Source organism: Lepisma saccharinum, chromosome 20 (assembly GCF_977018435.1).
Source record: "Lepisma saccharinum chromosome 20, izLepSacc3.1, whole genome shotgun sequence".
Classification (NCBI taxonomy): domain Eukaryota; kingdom Metazoa; phylum Arthropoda; class Insecta; order Zygentoma; family Lepismatidae; genus Lepisma; species Lepisma saccharinum.
Genome location: NC_139248.1, coordinates 58,978,328 through 58,994,719, shown reverse-complemented (window position 1 = coordinate 58,994,719; position 16,392 = coordinate 58,978,328).

Sequence of the window (16,392 nt, the reverse complement as noted above, 5' to 3'; positions counted from 1 at the left end):
GGTCTCCCCCTTGAGCTGCCGCTGCCAGTGCCTACTTAGAGATCAGATAGATCATTGAACTCTCTAGCCTAATTATTGCCTACTTTTGTGGGAGCAGGAAAAGGTTTATTATCCATTTTGCCTTGACTCACCTCACTCAACAGGTCGCTAGGTGCCGTGGCTTGCCGCGAGTTGATAGCTTCGTGGAGATGAGGCCTCGCTCGGAAAGGTTTATTATCCAATCCAGAATCAGTGACATAGTAGTTGGTATGAACTTTCCAGTCTGATCATTACCAGTGCGTAATCAGAGATCGGTTAGTTCATTGAACTCTCCAGCCTAATTATTGCCTATTTTTGTGAGAGCAAGAAAAGGTTTATTATCCATTTTGCCTTGACTAATCTTACTCAACAGGTCGCTAGGTTCCGGGGCTTGTCCCGAGTTGATAGCTTCCTGGAGATGAAGAATGCTTGAAAAGGTTTATTATCCAGTCACATAATCAGTGATCCATTACTTCGTATGAACTTGCCAGCCTTATCATTACCAGTGCGTAGTTAGAGATCGGTTACTTCATTGAACTCTCTAGCCTAATTATTGCCTATTTTTGTGAGAGCAAGAAAAGGTTTATTATCCATTTTGCCTTGACTAATCTCACTCAACAGGTCGCTAGGTGCCGTGGCTTGCCACGAGTTGATAGCTTCGTGGAGATGAGGCCTTGCTCGAAAAGGTTTATTATTCAGTGACATAATCAGTGATCCGTTACTTCGTATGAACTTGCCAGCCTTATCATTACCAGTGCGTAGTTAGAGATCGGTTAATTCATTGAACTCTCTAGCCTAATTATTGCCTATTTTTGTGGGAGCAGGAAAAGGTTTATTATCCATTTTGCCTTGACTCATCTCACTCAACAGGTCGCTAGGTGCCGGGGCTTGCCCCGAGTTGATAGCTTCCTGGAGATGAGGCCTTGCTCGAAAAGGTTTATTATCCAATCACATAGTCAATGTTCCGGTACTTCGTATGAACTTGCCAGCCTGATCATTACCAGTGAGTAGTGTAATCATATTCCTTCAAAGTCACACTTGGTTCGAGGCCTATTGTCTTTATTAATTTAACCACAATGGAAAACCTATTTTGACGATGTTCTTGTCGATTTTATACTATTGCAAATCTGTGTTTTTTCACCTCATACTTGGTACGAGTGTCATAATTTTTTACGAGTTAAATTACGCAACATTGCGATGGCTCGTAAGGGTAAATTATTGCATCATGTTATGCAACAAGTTATTACGCAACATTGCGATGGCTCGTAAGGTAAACTATTGTGCAATGTTTACCCAACAAGTTATTACGCAGACCCGTATCTAACGTGAGGTTGGTTATGACGTAATGGGTGTCTTCTGATTGACTTACTGTTTCGGATGTTTTCATCCGCGCTTATGTTACTTAAAGGGTTTTCGCATTACAGATCAGTCAGTATCGTGAGAGTGTTTGAAGAGTAGGGATGTGTTGTTGCAGTGTTAAAAGTTAAGTATTTAATTTATTTTAAAGCTACATACTATTTATTATTTTTAAGTTTAAAAAAAGTGTATCAAGTTATTTTTTTCATAGTAATTTCGATCAGATTGAGTTTTGATGTATTTATTATTTTTTATAGTTAGTACAAATATATATTTTATATATAATAAAAAATAGCTAATATAAAATAAAACGTCATGAATATTTTTGGGTTTAAGAAGCAACAACATAATCAGCCTTAGAGAGAATTCCAGTAAACATGGATGTATTTAGAGAAATTTATCATCAATTGAAAGGGTTACTTCTTGTTCACTTGAATAGTATTTGGTCTCATGTTGACGAGGATACTGGAAAGCACTTATTTGTATTTAATAATAACTTATCATCATATAAGTTACCTGTTAGTGGGAAAATTAGTGGTCTTCGTAAAGAGATTAAGGGTGTGACAGAACAAAGTAAAAACCTCATCAATGAATTGGTACCTCTTACTGCTAAAAAATATGCAGACTTCCCTCCTACGCCATTATCCAGCATCCACACTCCTCTGGTACTTAAGGAACCACCTGCTAAAGCAGCTATAGAAGAATCAAAGAAAATCGAGTTGGGTCCCCTGCAAGGGATTATTTGAGTACAGGAAAATACGAAAAAGATGAAGTATAGAAGCTAATGAAGGTGTAGTATGGAAAATTGGCAAATCTAAAGTTACATTCGAAGGGGACAACATAAAAATTAATTTGGGTGGGAGAAACAGCTGGTCCAGATATCCTGGTACCGTAGGGCTATGGGAGCTTATTACCAAAAAAACAAATTAAAAAATTTTGCAGAAGATGATTATCAAAGTTACTCTGAAATTTTGACACTCTCTGATGCTTTGTACCAAAATAACGATGCCAGTCAAAAGCGTGTGAAATCGAGCAGCGGGGATAAATACAAAAATCTGATTAAACCTATCTGGAATCAACTAAAAACCGGTAGTGGTATAAAACAATACAATACTTTACCTAAGCAATTTGTATGAGTAAACGATGTGAGAAAACTTATAGATAGGTTGCTGGTTATAGCAGGGGAGGAAAATGCTGGGAACAATAATTTCCATAATGAGAAAATGGGTATTGTAAACATAATTAGTGACAAATTAGCTAATTTTATTGTAAACGATCCTAAAGGTATAGGTTACTTAATTAAAATTTTCAATACTTTACCTCCTAAATTCTGGAATATATCAGAGGGTCGAGGTTTAGTAAATGATATTATTAATAAACTTCCGTTCGAGTTACACGTACCTGGTTACCAATATTGTGGTCCTGGTACAAAAATTGAGAAACGAATAGAAAGAGCTGACAAGGGTATTAATCCTCTGGATGCAGCTTGTAAAGAACATGATATTGCATACAACACACACAAAGATCTGAATGATCGTCATGTGGCTGATCAAAAACTGGAAGAGGCAGCTTTTGGAAGATTAACAAGCAGAGATGCATCATTGGGTGAAAAAACAACAGCGTTGGGTACAACTATTGCTATGAATACAAAACAAAAATAAAGGGCGGGGTTTGTAATATAAATACCCTGAAAAATAATAATAAAACAACATGAAACCAAAAGGAGTTGTCATGATCTTAAAAATTTAAAACTTAATTCGATTTTAACTAAAAAAAAACAAGAAAAGAAGAGGCAATGTATAGCCAAAGGAAATGGAATGAAATTATTACTCAGTACGCCACAATTGAAACAATTGCAAAATACAAGAAAAAAACACAGTGCAGGACTTATATTCAGCATTCCAGCTATCCTGGCTGCATTGGGGGCAGTTGGGAGCTTAGCCGGGGGCAGTGCTGCTATTGTCAAAACTGTAATTGATTCAAAAAAATAAGGCAGAACTAGAAGAGCAAAAGCGTCATAATCTTGCCATGGAGAAAAAAATAGGCAAAGGTGTGAAGTCTAGAGCACTCAGAAAATTAAAAATAAAGAAGAAGCTCTTACCAACAAGACATTGAATCTTTAATTAAAATATTTAAAATTAAACACTTCAGGGGGGGTTTGCATGTCTGATTCTCTCCCTACAGGTAGTCCTCACTCTCGAGAATGTGGCGTGGTGAATTTGGACAAGTCCGAAAACGTTGGTACTCACTGGATATGCTATTATAAACAAAATGACAATGCTTTTATTTTCGATTCATTCGGAGGGGTACCCCCTACAGAATTAATTCGTTACTTGAAACATGTTAAAATTTATTACAACGACGATCGTATTCAAGATTTCGATCAAATTATATGTGGCCATGTTTGCATTACGATGCTCAGAATTTTAAATAAAATGCCAAACATCAAATTAAAAGATTTACAAGAAGCTGTATTATATATTAAATATGGGAATTTTTCATCTCTCCAGCGAGACTTCGGTTTTGAAACTACATCTTCACGATGATATTATCTATCCAAAATCCATAGCCCTGAGAGTATTCTACAGTAGGTATCTTACCAACAATACTATATTAGTAGGTAATGAAAAAATAATTATTCCTCCTGGACAGTATAACTTATCTACTTTACAATTTGAACTTCCAACCACTGTCTTGCTTTCTCAAAATTCTGTAACACACAGAGTAGAGATTGTAACTACCAATGAAACAGTGGACTTATCCACCATGGGAGAACTTTTAGGATTTGAGAACAATAGCAAATTAGAACCAGGTGTTAGGCACATAGGTAAATTTATACCAAAATTCTTAGCTATTGAGACATTGAATATTCACTGTAACATTGCCAAAGGTATGATTATCAAAGCAGAAGAAAATTCGATTGGCAGTCACAAGGACACAGGTATTATTGCTACATTTAAACCGAATTCTGAATTTATGGAAACTATCTTCTATTCCCCAATCCCACCAGTCTTTTTCCCTGTTTCTATTGATAAAGTTAATTACATAGAAATAACAATTACGAATAAGAAAAATGAAATAATCGATTTTGCCGGTGCTAATAGCACTGCGATAATAGAAATTAATATTTAAAAAATATTAATAAATACCAAGATGGAAAATATTGAGAGTTATGAATTACAGTCCTTCCCTCCAAACAGGAGGACATTTGCAAATTTGAATCAGCCTAATAAAGAGATACAGTATGACATTACGGTGGGGGATGGATTCATTCATCCACATAGATCTGATCTGTATATAAAATTTGATATTGTAAAACAAAGTAATGGTGATGAATATCCCCAATCCGGGGCTAATATAAAACTTGTAGATAATTTTGTTCCATTCTTATTTTCTCAAATTGAAGTCAGAAAGCATGGTACAGTGATTGACAGGATTGATTGTCCTGGAATTACATCCACTACAGTGGGGACATTGAAACTGTCCAAATCAGAGAGTGCATATTATAAAGTTGGTGGGTTCGAAGCTGGAACAAAAATTCAAGCAAAAAGTCACACAGTACTGTTCCCCATGAAATTGCTATTTGGATTTTTATCTGATTATAAAGAAATTATGTGGAAAGGTGGTTTGAGTGTCATATTTCGCAGAGTACCCAATGATCATAATGCCATCATGAGATACAAAACTTTGTATGCAGATGGAACAGCTAATTAGGGTAGTTTACCCGAAGCTGCGAAATGTGTGATCCAGTCTATGGAGTTACGAATGCCTATAGTTGAATATGAATCGAATTATGCTCTCAAATACAAAGCCAACATTTTGAAAAATCCCCAAATTCCGATTCAGTTTTATACATACCAATGCATTCAGAGATCAGTGGAGGGTAAATTGTTTGAATTTGACCTTACTAATCAGTTCCAATCTTTGCAATATGACATGCCAGAGTTCGTAGCTGTGTTGTTTCAGACAGGGAGAGATGACAATCAAAAAAATATAGCAGCCAGTTTGATAATTGTAAAATTAAAAATGTGTATCTGAAGAATGGCAGAAATGAAGTATTTCCTCGTGAAAATTACAATTTAAATATTGCAGAACAAGATTATTTAAAATTATATGAAGCTTATAGTGCATTTAAAAGAGTAACTGAAGGTAACATAGATATGTATTATAATCCAGATGAGTTCATAGTTCACAGACCAATGTTTTTAATCAATGCATCAAAAAGAAAATTGGTAGTTATAAATGATCGAACTAATATAAAATTGATCTGTGAATTTCATGATACTCTACCTGAAAATACAATATGCAGTGCAATTTTAATTGTGGAGAAATCATATATTTATGATGTAAAAAATGAAAGATTGATAGAAAAATTTTAATAGGAGAGAATAATATATAAAAAAATTAAACTACGTGTAGATTTTTTTTGTAATTTTCAAAATTTTGGTTTGATGTTAGGTTTATTTTTTTTCACATGTGTTAAGTGCAATTATTATTAGCTTCTAAACTAAAGTGCCCCCAAGGCAAAGTATGGATTCCACACTCGAGGATACACCTGTTGTCGTCGTGTGGATCCAGGGCTACTTTTTTATTTTATTTGTTGTAATCTCGTGGTTTGAGCTTTGTATTCTATTATCCTCTCGAACTATCCTTGACTGTGAAGAAAGGCAATAAATATAATCTTGGAATGTTAGTTTGTTTTCCACGGTATCTTTGTACGTTCCTTTTGCTTTCTTCGTGACGCTGCTCTCTGTTGTGAATGTATACATCTTCGAACGCAAACCAGCAAACTCAACAATAATAGCACCGTTACATTCATCTTTCAACTTACCAAGAACCTTGTTGTTGTAGGAAGAAATTCCAAATTTGTTGGGTTGAGGGTAGGAAGAAGTGTCGAAATACCCAAGCATGGAAGGATGTTTAAGATCTTCGTAGAGGTTAGGTGTTTGTATGTCATAAATAACACTATCGGTGTCTATGTACAAAATTGACAGCTTATCATTATAGAAGGGTTTCATAATATTATAATGAAATTCGAACATGTACAGTTTCGACAAGTCAAGAACTGTTGCACCAACGTAAATAGGTTTTCTGAATTTTATTAATTTTATATCTAGATTAAAAAGTGTTAAATTCTCGTTGTAAATTTTTCGCGATTTGAATCTGGGATCAGATACCAATTTTCTACAGTTATTGTTATCTGAAACCAATTTCATGTCTCCATGCTTTCTGACGTTCTCCATCGTTTTTCCATAAACGGCATTATTCATTAGTTTATAAAAATCTTTATCTAATTCTGAAATGGCAGCTGTTCTGTGTCTCGTGTTGGTCTCAATATAAGATTTTAACCATGGAGAGTGTTTGAACTTGAGAATTCTTCTCACATTTACTACCTGAACACCCTTCCCAATCAAAAACCGGAGATTCTTGTAGTGGACGACATATCTCTCTTTTCTGTCCAGAGTTAACAAAAGCTTGATTTTATTAGAATCAGGTGAACATTTAATTTCAGGAGCCGGAGGTAAATCGGAAAAAGTATGCAAATTATTTGGAAATTCAATGTCTACCTCAATGAACAGACCAAATTCACGATCGTCGAAACAATTAATATCAATTGAAATGGAATCTATCCACTCCCTCCGTAGGGAAGATTTTGTATCATTGCGAATCCGTAGAGATTGTTTACGTCAGCGTAAAATATGTAATTCGATGGTCGATTTGCATCGTATTGATTCTCAGACATGTGAATATTGTTTGCCCTTGCATGTCTCTGCGAGCATTGCACCATCCCCCCACGTATCCCCCTTTCTATAAAAAGTAACATGTCCTCATCCGATATCAATTCCAACTTGATCCTTGTCTGGAGCAACATAGCAGACCACGCCAAACCAGGAAGACTGTAGCAGTATGCTGGGTCTAATTTATAAATATTTATTGCTGTTTTTCTGAATACCTGAAAAACATCAGCAAGTATTGTTACGTCTAATTTGAGATATGCATCGTGATAATCGCTGAGAGTATTGCATCTCAATTCCTTCCATATTAATTTCGCATGTTCGTATTCTTCATTCGTAATTCCGGTTTTTTTCAGTTGACTGAAGAATTCTTTTTCAGGTGGAAGAGTGTCATCGTCAAATTTAGATTCATCGGTTACATATTCGTAAGGATAAATGCCTTTACGTTTAATCAGTTCTACGTGTATGTTGGGAAAACTACCTTTTGTAATTTTAAATTGTTTGTCAGTAAGTTTACTCGCTAAAGCATCGAGACTTGCCGATAGGAATCTAAAAGAATCTAGAACCTCATCTCTATGATTTTATTCGTTCCTGGAATTTTAACTTTCTTACTTATAGAAATATAATGTTCTTCTTTTTGAGCAAGAATATCTATTTTTTGCGTATCGTATCCAAGATTCCTAATTAAAAAATGGAAGTCGTAATTGGATCCATTGTGAAAAAATATTGGTACGAATTTAGGCTTCTGGATTTTGAGGTTGCAGGTGTTACAGATTCCACTAATGTAGTTTCCGGTGAAATGATTATGGTGAAATACTTTCCGATTCTCACATGTGAAATGTTGATCACACACCGGACACGTTTCAATGTTATGGCAAGATTAAAGTTCATCACTAGATAATGGAAGCATTGATTTCGATTGGCATAAGAGGCTATCAATGTTCTTAACCTCCTCCACCATCTTTTTAAAAAAGAGTTCAATAACATTCGGTCCGCGATATATATATATGGTTTATCTATCCTATCCTGCCAAACAACAACATGACACGTTCCAGGCTAACTTGTGTATGTACGCGTCGTATTATTATACTATCAATATTAACTTAATAATACTCAGCGGTGAACGATGAGACTCGGTGAAGTACAGACTCCTCTCAGGTACAGGGATAGTGTTAGGCAAAGACAATATTCACAGCACAGAGAAATAAAATCACATTATTGCAATATATATAAACTGAAAGGTTTTATTCTTTATTCATTGCAATTATAATGCAAGTATACTTGAGATAAAAGAGAGGATTTCGCTTTGTCGATGAATTGACTCAACTAAAACGCATAAACTCAATGCGTGGCTATCGGCAAGCCTATGATCACATAGACCTAGCTTGCGCCCCGAACTACCACACCAAGAGATATGCAATGATAACTGAGCCAATATTTGCTCTTTAGCCTTTTATTTCCAAATTAATATTTAGGCTAGCTTTATTATTTAACGTAGAATGGTTGCAGTATTGTGCATATCATCAATGCATGGCTATCGGCGTACCTATGTTCACATAGGCCTAGCTTGCGCCCCGAACTACCATACCAGGATGTATGCACAACACCGAGGAGTTCTTTTTAAGTTTAAAAGCTTCGACGATCGGTGGCGAAAGTGTGATGATTCTTACGCTATATCCTCGCTTTTATACTATTTTCGAGAACACAGATTAAAGTACAGATGTATCATTCACTATCTACAAAAGGATACTATCAACAAAACTGACATCTATACATCTTTAGAAATACAAATTCGTATAGTGCACTCTTGCAAACATGAAGATACATTAAACTACTCATAACAAAGCATAAAATACAATAAACATTAAACAAAAGATATACATTACAAACCAGGTGCGTTATTACATATAATAACAAAGAAATTACGCTTTCTTTTACAAAAATAAATACAATAGTGACATATTTTCTACTGATGACGTCACATAAAAATATGGATCATATCATCTGCCCCTTCCTTTCGAAAACTAAGTTTCAGGAAGGAAGTTATCTACCTGGAGGAAACTTAGTTTTAAAGTACAAACTCTTTCTTTTTATCCTCCGAAAAACGCACTAGTTTTAGGTTATCCAAGTTAACCTTATCATATAATTCTTTAGTCCTTGGAATTAGCAATGTCACAACATTATTTTCCACTTTGTTCACTATATAAGGTCCAATCCACAACATAAATAACTTTTGAATGGTCCTATCTAGTGATGAGCTTAAGGAATGGTTTTTAACCATCACGAAGTCTCCAACTGTCACTGTCTTGGCATTTCCCTTCTGTTTTAAATCCTTCGACAGCTTCTTCTTCTCTCTGACTTGGGCTAAGAATAATTTGGACTTCCAATCCGGTTGGGCTTCTTCCCGTTCGGGCCAATTGAAATGTGTTAGGATCTCTCTGGGTATAGGATGATTGAAGAATAGTTCAGCAGGCGAATATCCAGTTGTTTCAGAAATAGAATAATTAATTAACCAAACAACTTTTGATATGTATCGCGACCAAGTCTGATGTTCTCGATAACAAAATAAACGAAGTAATCTGACTATCTCTTGATTTGCTCGTTCTACCATGTTCCCCTTTGGATTGTAAGCTGTTGTGCAAACGTGATGGATACCACGGCTTTTGGTAAATTCCTTCCACTGCTTCGAGGTAAACTGAGCTCCTCTGTCGCTTAGGGTAAACGTAACGTTTGGATAGTGAGCAAAATATCCTCTCTGAAGCGTGTTTATAATTTCTGTGGTGCTGGCAGTCCGTAAAGCATATGCGGAGACAAAACGTGTACCCACATCAATAAGGCTCAAGATGTACTGGTATCCATTAGACCGAGGAAGCTTCCCAATCAAGTCCAGAGAAAGCATCTCATGAGGTTGCTTGGGACTGATATGAAGGGTCTCCTTGAGTATCCCTAATTTGTCTGGTTTACTCTGGGCACAAATTTCACAATCTCGGATGTACTGTATCACGTCATCCTTCATGCCTTTCCAGAAGTATCGTACTGCAAGTCGCTTCAATGTCTTGGATACTCCAAAATGTCCAGCTTCATCATGAATTACTTTCAAGAGAGGTTGCTTCATTACCACCGGAACACACAATTTCCAAAGAGACTGATTGTCTGATCCTCTCTTAAATAAAATTCCTTCTTGAATGAGATAGGAACGATGCAATCTGAGGTTAGGTTCCTGAGAATTTAGAGATTGGAGTAAATTTTTGCAGAATTCATCTTCAGATTGTGCCTCTCTCCACTTGTCGACGTCATCTATTTCTCCTCTTTCGGCCCACAGGTAGTTTATTCTGAATGTCTGCTGGCTATTTTCAGGATGAATCTGGGGTATATCATCAGCAGGATACCGAGATAAAATATCTGCCAGATCGTTTTGGCGACCAGAGACGTATACTATTTTATACTAGTACTGTTAGAGTTTTAGAGACCAGCGAGTCAAACGACTGTTCCAGTTACGGGCGCCTTGTAACCATACCAACCCTTTATGATCACTGTAGATAGTGAAAGGTCTACCTTTCAAATAAACAGCATACTTCTCAACTCCAAAGATTATGGCCAAACATTCTAACTCATGGATGGAGTAATGGCGTTCGTTCTCCTTCAGTTTTCGGCTTGCATACTGAATGACCTTCCTCTCTTCACCATCCATTTGGAAAAGAATACTACTCAATCCTTTCCCAGAAGCATCGCATTGGATACAGAATTCCTGTTCAAAATCAGGCTGTGCTAATTCAGCATCTCTTACAAGTTCATTCTTCAGTAGCTGGAAACTTTGTTCTTCCTCGTCTCCCCAAATCCAACGTTGATTTTTACCTAACAGCTTGGTGAGCGGTTCAGATTTAGCTGCAAAATTTTCAATGAACTTCCGCCTCCAGTTGGCGAGGCCAAGAAATTTCCGAACATCCTTTCTAGTTTTAGGTTTAGGAAATAATTTAACGGCTGAATTTTTGTCTGGTTGGATTTTGATAGCATCTCCAGAAACAATGTGACCCAAGTAGGTAATTTCCTTTTTGACAAATTCACATTTTCGCAGCTTTACAGTCATCCCCACTTCTTGGAGTCGCTGCAACACTTCGTCCAGATGTTCGAGATGTTTGGAGAGTTCTTTGTCGAAAATCAGCAAGTCATCCATATATTGAGTTAGATACTCTTCGGTTTCAGGACCAAATACAGCATGCATGGCAGCTATGAAAATTGACACAGCACTAGAGATACCAAAAGGCATTCGAGCAAACATCCACTGACGTCCTTTATAGGAGAAGGCAGTACATGGTTGGCAGTCTGTTTTTACAGGGATCTGTAAATATCCAGAAGCCAGATCCAGATTTGTAAAATAACGAGCACCTTTAAATTTTTGTAAGGCATCCGAAATGGGCTCAACTGAATTTCGTGGAACACGTACAATTTTATTCAAATTTCTGAAGTCAATGCATGGGCGTACTGTACCGTCAGGCTTGTCGACTACAATTAAAGGGTTCAAGTAAGGGGAATTACAAGGCATTATAACACCCCATTGTCTCCACTTTTCTAATTCTTCCTCCAGGAGTTTCCTTTTTGCTATAGGTATGGGATATGGAGATCGATACACAGGTTCTGTGGTGGTGAGTTCAATCTCACACTGGAAGTTTTTAATAGTACCTGGTCTCTCGGAAAATACATCTCTATGCTTCAATAAGACTTCTTTCAATTGGCTTCTACCCCTTTCGCATAAAATCTCATTCGCATTGACCTTCTGCAGAATGTCGTCAGGACTAGCCGTCCACTGATCGACATAGGAATCTTCACGAACATTTCTTACATACGTCCCTTTCGAAGATCCATTATTCACGAGGTCCTGCTCTACCGGAACTCCGTCTACGGTGAGGGATAACTTCTCGCGCTGTAGGTCAATTCCTGCTTCATATTTCCTGAGGAATGGGTAGCCCAAAATAAAGTCAGCTTCGAGACCCTTCAAGACAAACATGTCCTCCAATAAATTTCTTCCAGCAATCTCCAGATATACTTGTCTACATCCTACAACTCTAGTTTTGTTTCTCCCAGTGAAATCAGTCAGCCTAACATCTGTAGATGTTTGTAACTGCAATGATGGCAGCTTCTCTTTAATCTTCTTCCAAATGGCGTAGCTCATGAGATTACATTCGCTGCCAGTGTCCAGAACACAAATAAAATCGACGCCGGTTACAGTTGCTTTAATTAACGGAGCCCTGGGTAAATTTTCCTTTCTGCCTGCCTGTTGTAGTATTCTATCTAAACTTTGTTCTCCCTCATTGAGAGTCAGCACAACAAAAAGATGATTATCTTCACTATTTATATCGCTGTCATCGGTTCCCAGAGAAGTCCAAGATTTTAGCCCAACCGTGATCGGGAACGAAGAATTCACGTTGGGCGACTGGCTAAATCCGACTGCATACCACTCGGATTAGCACTAGTCGATGGTGCCCAACAAAAGTCTCTCGTCATGTCGACGCTTTGACGTTGCTCGTTCGTCAAACGTGAAGCAGAAGGTTCAAACGGAGGCGCCGTCGCTCTGAAATTACTGGGTTCAGAGGCGTTACGTGAAGAGTCACGGGAATGGTCTTCTGGATCAGATCTGGAACGACGCGGCCCACGTGCGTAGTTGTTCCTGCCATCCCTTCTAGGAGGTTTACGTCGTCTGTTGTAATTGGAATATCCATTCCTCTGGTTCTGCATAACTTGTCTGACTCTGGGTTGTTGGTTTCCAATTCTATTTTGTCTGGGAGCATTTCCTTGGCCTGCACCTTCCCTATTCCACACAGGCTTCCAACTGTCCTGCTCTTCAAGCACCTCGAACCTTTTCAGAAAGTCGGCTAGCTGCCGTACAGTTTGAGGAGAATTAGCTAGACTCAGACTGCGAGCTCTATATGGAAGCTGGGAGATGATTAAATTCACAATCTCAGGTTCTATGTAATGGGCAGACAGATTGCGGTAGGCTGAGTAAATAGACCAGGCATATTCCTCCATGCTCATACCGGACTGCTTTAAGTATCGGCGAGATCTCACTGCTGTCAGCTGTCTCTCTTTGGCCTCTTCTGAAGCATATTGTTTGCGAAAACGACGGCAGAAATCAGAATAGGACTTGAACTCTAACTGGTTTGCTCGAAACCAATGCTCAGCCTGACCCTTGAAGAGCCGAGGAATAATTTCCAATCGGTATTCGTATGGAATCTGCATTAAATCAAAATTGATATTAAGTTCTTTTAAGTATTGCTCAGCATTCTGGGCTTCCAGGTCTCCCTTGAACTTCGACAAGGAATTAAGGTCTGCCATCCTTGGAGTTCCAGTCATTGCTGATCGCTGAGTTGTTGGCGGCGAATCATCTGGCCCGCTCCTTGAATTCCCATGCCTTCGTGTTCGCTTCCTGATTTTTGCTTGATACTGAGAGTCAGAGCTGGTGCTGGAAGAGAAGGAACTGCGATCCTTCTTCCTTTCTAGACGTTTCCTCTTTGTCCTTTCTTCATAAATACTGTGCCGGGCCCTGCGAGATTCACGCTCTGTGTAACCTCTGTCATCGCCCGAAAGACTAAAGGTAGGTGGAACAGCAGACGCCACTTCATTAGCTCTTGAATCAGCAGTAACTCGTGGGCGACAGACTTGTTTGTCTTCTCTAGTTCTCTCTCCACCGGCTCGGTCCATCGCTTCATTTAGTTCAATGTTCATGGTTGGCAACGCTGCACTCTCAGCAACTGCAGACGGATGACCAGCTGTTCGAGATCCAGTTTCTGTTTCCGTTTGGCGGGTAACGTGCATGGTCTCTAACTGATTCGTAAGTTGTTCTACTTGAGTTTTTATTTCCTCAACGTCCTTGCTTCTTTGAGACACAATTACTGAAATCTGACTAATATTTTCTTGGACCTCAGCCCGGAACTGTATTTTGTCAGTCTCGGCCTCGGCCAATATCTGTTCCATCGTCAGCTGTTTTTCAATAATCTTATTGCACTCCTCAGTGAATCTCGAATTAATATCCTCTACATCGATGCGAACACTTTCCGTGGCTTTATTAACATCGGCTGCCAAGCTACGCCGGAACTCATCAAAGTCCATCTCTCTAGCCTGCCGGATTTCTTCAGAGAATCGCGCCCTAGTTTCCTCATTCTCAGACTTTAGTTGTTGAATCTCACAGGCCATCTCGCCTATTTCAGCTCTTAATACTTTTATAGATTCATCGTGCTGCTTACCGATATCATCCTTTAGCAACGCACATTGTCTGAGGATATCTTCCTTTAATATGTCAGATTGTCTACAGATATCAGCTTTCAAGCTGGTAATGGAATCAGCTTGTTGTTTAATATCAGCCTGCAGTGTTTCAGACTGTTTGCTAATATCATTGCTAATATCAGCCTTCAAGTTATTAATGGAATCAGCTTGCTGTTTAATATCAGTCTGTAATTTTTCCATACTTTCTACTTGCTGCTTGCTAATTCCTTCAATCATGGATTTTAAAGCTTCAAACATATTTAATGGATCAGATGTAATAGTTGTAGACAATGATTCACATTCTTTACAAACGAAATCGGTAGCTTCGTGGTTTTCAGATCGAACATCTAAGCCACAACATTCATAATGTAGAAGCTTTGTACATTTCTTGCACACAAATGTGGATTTATCCTTATCAATGTCCCGACAACAATCGGGAACATTAAGTCCTGAACTCGAAGTAAGATTTTTATTTGCACTACGCAAATGTTTCTTTTCCATTTCGAAACGAAATAACTCTGTGCTTTTCTATAAATATGAAAGTTCAGTGCTCTTGCACAATTAATCTCAACTTTAAACAATTGTCTTGCCCTTGTACACTACAAAATCGAGCCAACACGTTGAGCTGCCACTTGACACGTTCCAGGCTAACTTGTGTATGTACGCGTCGTATTATTATACTATCAATATTAACTTAATAATACTCAGCGGTGAACGATGAGACTCGGTGAAGTACACAGACTCCTCTCAGGTACAGGGATAGTGTTAGGCAAAGACAATATTCACAGCACAGAGAAATAAAATCACATTATTGCAATATATATAAACTGAAAGGTTTTATTCTTTATTCATTGCAATTATAATGCAAGTATACTTGAGATAAAAGAGAGGATTTCGCTTTGTCGATGAATTGACTCAACTAAAACGCATAAACTCAATGCGTGGCTATCGGCAAGCCTATGATCACATAGACCTAGCTTGCGCCCCGAACTACCACACCAAGAGATATGCAATGATAACTGAGCCAATATTTGCTCTTTAGCCTTTTATTTCCAAATTAATATTTAGGCTAGCTTTATTATTTAACGTAGAATGGTTGCAGTATTGTGCATATCATCAATGCATGGCTATCGGCGTACCTATGTTCACATAGGCCTAGCTTGCGCCCCGAACTACCATACCAGGATGTATGCACAACACCGAGGAGTTCTTTTTAAGTTTAAAAGCTTCGACGATCGGTGGCGAAAGTGTGATGATTCTTACGCTATATCCTCGCTTTTATACTATTTTCGAGAACACAGATTAAAGTACAGATGTATCATTCACTATCTACAAAAGGATACTATCAACAAAACTGACATCTATACATCTTTAGAAATACAAATTCGTATAGTGCACTCTTGCAAACATGAAGATACATTAAACTACTCATAACAAAGCATAAAATACAATAAACATTAAACAAAAGATATACATTACAAACCAGGTGCGTTATTACATATAATAACAAAGAAATTACGCTTTCTTTTACAAAAATAAATACAATAGTGACATATTTTCTACTGATGACGTCACATAAAAATATGGATTATATCAAACATATCCAAAACTATTTGGATCATAAAGCTGGTACGGTGTTGTGGAAGAAAATTCGGGATCCGGATCGCAATAAGACAATGGCTTAAGAAAAGCCTCAAAGTCTGCGATGATAATGGCCGGATGTTCCAAGAAGGCCTTGTGCATTTTAAATTCTTCGAATTCATTTGCTTTGGGCATCAACATGCGAGCCGGTCTGTTGACTCCACAGTAGACTTTATGTTCAGCAAGTTTTTGTTTGGCAATTTCTTGATTTTGGAAATGTTGGTAATTACATTGGTCAAGATCGTCGAATACGGTTAAACACCTTGGACAAACTTCGATGTGTGCATGAAACTTGGTTGTTTGGCTTCTGACCAAGCGAGAGAGTGAACGAATTAGCGTGTGATGATGAACATCATCGTCAGCAATAAGAAGCAGATTGATTTCC